The sequence below is a fragment of the Octodon degus genome, unplaced genomic scaffold (genome assembly GCF_000260255.1).
Source record: "Octodon degus isolate 3935 unplaced genomic scaffold, OctDeg1.0 scaffold00005, whole genome shotgun sequence".
Taxonomy (NCBI): Eukaryota; Metazoa; Chordata; class Mammalia; order Rodentia; family Octodontidae; genus Octodon; species Octodon degus.
The window spans coordinates 29786032-29792031 of NW_004524581.1; the positions used below are offsets into that span (position 1 = coordinate 29786032).

Here is a 6000-nt window from a genome sequence, read left to right on the forward strand (position 1 = left end):
AAATCTTGCACAGCAAAAGAAACAATGAACAAAGTAAAGAGATAACCCATAGAATGGGGGAAAAAAACTGCTAGCTACTCCTTGGACAGAAGACTAATACCTAGAATACGTTTATGTATTCCTCCACGGGGTGTGGTGGTACACATTTGTAATCCCTGCACTTGGAAGGCTGAGGCAAGAGGATGGCCACCAGTTCAGCCAGTCTGGGCAACACAGAAAGTTCAAAGCCAGCATGAGCTATATAAACAAGGTCCTATCTCAAGGGTAAAAAAAAATTAAGCCAAGAATTAAAAAAAAAATCATGTCTCCCCCCCCCCCGGAAAAATTATGTCCCCAAAATAAAAGACCCAATCAAAAAAATTAGCAATAGAAATGAACAGACCCTTCTCAGAAGTACACATGGCCAGTAAATATATGAAAAAATAAATCAACAAATAGGATCACATCAAATTAAAAACAGCAAAGGAATCCTACACAGCAATGGAATCCACCAACAGAATAGACAACCTATAGACTGGGCAAAAAATCCTGCCAGCTACTCCTCAAAGGGCTAATATCTAGAATATCATATATAAAGAACTAAAAAAAAAAAATTAGATCTCCCCCAAGTATGAAGTATGAATCAAAAAATGAGAAATCTGAAAAGACACTTCTCCGATGAAAAGTACAAATGGCTAATAAGGAGCCGGGGAGTTAGCTCAGTGACGTAAGTGTCTGCCTGGTAAGCACCAGGTTGCAAGTTTGATCCCTGGTACAAAAAAAAACAAAAAACAAACCTACAACTGGTCAATAAGTACATGAAAAATGTTCAACATCCTGGCCATTTGAGAAATGCAAACTAAAACAACACTACGATTATACCTCCAGAATGAACGGCTATCATTAAAAAAAAAAAAATCAAATAACAGCAAATGATGAGGCTGCAGGGAGGCAGGTGGGGGAAGAAACCCTTTTTCACTGTGGGTGTGAATGGAAACTGGTACAACCACTATGGAAAACCCGAAAACCCATTCAAATTAGCTCTTTCCACCTCCCAGCCCCTTCTCTTTCCTCTCTAGGCACCGTCCCAAAAGAGTTAAAAGACACCATGCTACAGCAATGTGTGTGGACGTGTGGACCCAGGTCTACAACAGCACAATTCACACAGCTAAATCTTAGATGCAGGCTATCTGCCCATTAACAGATAAATGGATAAAGAAAGGGTCAAATGTATACATAACTGAGTATTACTCTGACATAAAAAAGGATAAACGAGTCATTTGCAGGAAAGTGGATGTACTTTGAAACCATAATGTTAAGTGAAGTAAATCAAACACACAAGCTTAAATAATTACAGTTTGCCTTATATGAGAAACTCAATATATAAAGTAAAAAATAAAAGTTACAATAGGAAAAAAGAGAAAAAAGTTATTGTGCTCTAGTATGGACAGAGTATGTGAAGGTGTGCCCTGGTTTAGTGTAACTGTAGTTGGGAGGTAAGCAGCACTGTACATGCAGGAAAAAACGCCTGTGTCCTAACTGGCCTGGCAGGTGAATAACGCTAATAGTTCCAGTAACAGAAACCTTAACTCCTACTAGAACTAAAAACCATGATTCATTCAGTGGCGCCAGGGATCGACCCCAAGCTAGGCAGGTGCTAGACCACTGAGCTAGAGCCCAGCTGAAACTGTGACTCAGCTGAAGGGCACAGGGAGCAGCAGGGGACTGACAGGTAAGCCCACCGATCCTCTTCTACAGATGCATAGTAACAAGAAAATGTGGGGGACATGCCAGAAGATAGAGCCAGGGGCCAAACTGGCTGCTGCCGTGGCCAGGATCCCAGGACTCTGGGGAGACAGGTGCAGAAAGGATCCGCTGCTGCCTGACAGGCTGTCAAGCCCTTGTCAAACTTGAGATGGAAAATTCTGGTAACCTGGGTGTTAGTGGCTATGGGCTTCTGTGTTTCAAACAGGTGGTGACAAGTTGTGATTGTGTGAGTTCCTTCTCTGAGGAGGAAGAAAGACAAGCAGGCAAGGCAATGCCCCTTTCTAAGTGCAGGCGGGATACAAGCCACACCACACACTCAGAAGGCGGCCTCCTCTTACTGGCCGGCCAAGGACGATTATCTTCAGGAAAGACTTGCTGGTGGTGTCCACCAGCAGTTCTGTTCTGAGCTCCTCTGTCTGTCACCAGCAAGTGGGTGGACACACAGCACTGCACACACTCACATTGGCAGGGACTGTCGGAACCCAGGATGCAACTGCCTGTCACTACAAGTGAGGCTCTGCCCCCCTCAGTGCTGACAGGACAGTGGGACAGGAACAGGACTTGAAGGAGTATGGAGTGAAACTATCGCTCTGGCAGATGTGCAGGACAACTGCAGGGGCTAACGCCATGGCTCTCTGCTGCGACTGAGACACACGCACGCGAATTAATATAGCCATCAGACTTTTATAAGCCGCATTTCTCCAGTGGTTTCTGTTCTTTTACCTGGGGGCCCTTTGAGCTGATTCAAATGACACTTGAGCATTCACTTTCTGATCTGCACTTGCAACGCAGGCAGGGGGAGTACAGGAAAAGGCTCCAGGGCTGCAGAGCCTCAGTGTGACCCATCCAACGTGTCCACTTACTGAGTGAAGCAGCTGTCACACTGCATGCTCCAGCAGCAGGGATGCTGCATGGCATCCACAGTACCCAGCACCATGTGGGGTGGCGGAAGAAGGGACAAGCCGTTATGTTATTCTAGGTGTCTTACAATGACAATGAGCCAATTCCCACCCTACAAGACACTGAAATATGGAAACAAAAAATGCACAATGTGATACCCACAAATGCTAAGGGAACTCGGCGCATTATGGATGTGTGGGACTTCATCAACAAGAAAAGGGGAAGCCAGGGCATCGCCCAGCCTCTCGGCCCCACCTCCACCCCACAGAGCTTACCCGCCTGCCAGGCAGGCAGGGGCCCTGCAGGCTCCTTTATCACAAAGCTCTGGGGACACAGCTCCGGACACATCCTTATGTCACTGTTTTTCTCACTCAGGAGCAGATTCACATACATTCTGTTTACCCCGCATCCCCAGTGCAACTCAGCACTGCACCCGGCACCTTCTGAGAGTTCGAAGGTAAGTATCTACACCCAAAGGCTCGTGAGTACAGCAGAATTATTTTTTAGATGACAGAAAATACTTGTAAGGAATCAAATACTCTTTCCTATGTTATTTTTGAGAAACTACTAAACACAATTCACTGTGCATACTCATCACTCTAATAAAACATGCTATCTCAGAAGAAAAAGCAAAATTCCTTCCATGAGTACTTCCATGTTAAAGATTATAAAAAGCGACTTGCTTCCCGATTCGTTGAGGTCCAGAAGGGCTGAGGTAGGAAGGAACGACGCCTGCTCCATCATGCGGGAGGCACAGATGACTGCACAGCAGGAAAATCCCAAGTCCTGGCTGATATCTGGGCCCCAGCACAAAAATTAACAGCACCTATTCATTTTATTTCATCCAGACTTTGAGACCTTCTGCCAGCAACGCTGTATCTAAAGACCCTGGGAATGACAGCCGATGCTTACGGAAGGCTTACTGTAAGGCACGCATACCCTAAAGTGGACTGAAAACCCACTAGTTCCTATGTTTGAGAACCAGCTTGCTTTGTGGCCCAGGCCCAACTCCTGGCTCTCGTGGTCCTGTTCCCTTAGCCTCTCAGCTCAACTCACCTGGTTCTTTTGTTATACTGTGGCTGTTATTATTTTTTTAATTTATGTATTTGGTACAGGGTCTCACTACACAGTTTGGACTTGCAGTGGTCCTCCTGTTTTCAGCCTCCCTGGTGCCAGGATTACAGGCATGCACCACCATGCCTGGACCCGGTCACCAGCTCAGCAAACCCAGGGGCAGGGCCAATGCGGCATGTGGTGCCAGGGATCGAACACCAATCCCTGCGCTTGCTTGAGCAGGCGCTTAGTCCAGTGAGCTATCTCGCTGGCCTTGTTAGTCTTTAAATAATCCACCATTTACTTCTCGCAAGAAAACCAAGAGGGGAACCTGGCAAGTACGGAGGTGAATACCTTACCTAAGGTCACGGAGCTGCAAGGTGACGCTGGGCTGAACTCCAAAATCTTAACAGCTGTGCAGTGCGGCTTCCCGAAAGGCAGCTTCCCCACTCGCCATTTTCCTAGAATGAATTCACACACTTTCCTGTCCCCCTGCTCAAGTTCCCTACTCTACCTATGTCCTGACTTGCTCTTTTCCTTTTTCTCCAGGTCACAGGAAGCCAGTGAAGAGTGCTGAGGAGGAGAGGCCCTGATGCTCCAGGTAGGAAATGAGTCCCAGAGGAAAGCGAGCAGCAGTTAACTGAGGGCTTCATCAACATTTCCAGAAATCCAATTAGCTGACAAACTGTTACTTAAGGGAACTATGGGAAGCACCGACATTAGGAGAAAAGCTACAAAGTGAATTCATTTAACTGCGGAGTGTTTCAGATGATTACCTTGTTGTTTTAAGAAAATTAAAATGTAAGATTTTTCAAGACAGAAGTCATGCAAAAGGGACCAACACTTACAATGAAATTCATCATGAGATTCTAGGTCCTACAGACACCAAATGTCATTTCCTCAATGTCCCAAGGTGCCACAAACAAAAATAGTTTTCTGAACGTGGGTAATGTGCAAGCTGAATGGCAAAGACAAATTTATTTTTCTTTCTTTTTTTGTGGGGGAGGGTTGTGTGAGCAGGACCTCACTGTGTACTTCAGGCTGGCCTCAAACTCACAGCAACATTCCTGCCTCAGCCTCCTAAGTACTGGAATTACATGTGTGCACCATCATGCCCAGCTGTAATTTGTTTTTCACATGGGCATCTGACCCATGCGTGAATCTTAGACTTAATATATAGGAGCTGTAAATTTTCTAGGAAATTAGACACATGACTTTCATCTAACTGGAGTTATCTACATAAAATAGAGGTATTTCTGCCCTATTCTTTGCTTCAGTTATTTTATGAAATAAATGGGTGAACAGATGTGAAAAACTTGTAAACTAGGAATATAAGTGCTTATATTTGAAATTACTTCCAGTCTACAATTTGATGTAAACAATAACTACAACAAGGCCAGGCCGTGTAGAGAATGGGGCCAGCGCATGTGTGCTGACAGGAAAAGCCCCTCGAATACCTTAGGTGGAAGCGCACCTGCACACCAGCACCAAGGCTGATCTCATTTCTGGAAGATGAGAGTATTTTTCTAAGCTTATGCTAACAAGCCAGAGGTTCAGACTGATTAGTGCTGGCAGTGAGGTAATAAAGCACACACCAACGGCGCCTCCTCTTGACCCAACGCTAGTGAGGCCCTCTGAGGCCTCTTGCGCTGGGCCTTGACCTTGGCCCCACAGGCATACCAGCCCAGTGCTAGCAGCAGTCCTGCTCAGTAAGTTTGGGAGCCCCTGCAAACCCAGCTGACTCATCCCCACCAGCACGGGAGCCGCTGGCCTCCCTTCAGCAGGAGTCCCCCTACCCTACAAGCCTCCCTCAGGACAGTTTCCTGCCCCTGCTCCGAGACTCAGGCTGTGCCCCACAGCCCTCACCCTACTTGGATTTTGGCTTCCTTTCAATAAAGCCTCCTGTGACCTTTGACTTTTCCAGGCTGGAGAATGGACATCAGTTACTCCGCTTTGCTTCTGAACCAATTTCTTCAATTACAGAAGCCAAGAGGCACCTGGCTCCAATGAAGTGTCCCCAGGGGAGGCAACCAACTGGGTGATGTCAAAGCCTCCTGATTTTAGAAGGAAGTGTCCACAGGGTTGTGTGCCACTACTTTAGGTTACAGGAGACAAATAGGTTGACTAGAGATTTACCAAATCCCAGATAGTTTATATCCTAAAACAGCTCACAAACGTCTCTTCCTCTCCATTTCCAAAGTCACTGTCTCACTCTCAAAGTAACCTCTCCAAAATGATCTTTTTTTTTTTATTTATTAGAGAGAAAGAGAGAGAGAGAGAGAGAGAGAGAGAGAGAGAGAG

The 6000-nt window shown here is 46.0% G+C and overlaps 1 protein-coding gene across 5 annotated transcripts in view; it reads right to left on the minus strand.

Annotated features, from left to right (window-relative positions):
* The window catches only part of Anks1a (ankyrin repeat and sterile alpha motif domain containing 1A), a 157830-nt gene that overhangs the window by 98979 nt on the left and 52851 nt on the right, over positions 1 to 6000 (minus strand). The gene's annotated exons all lie outside the window — the stretch shown is intronic.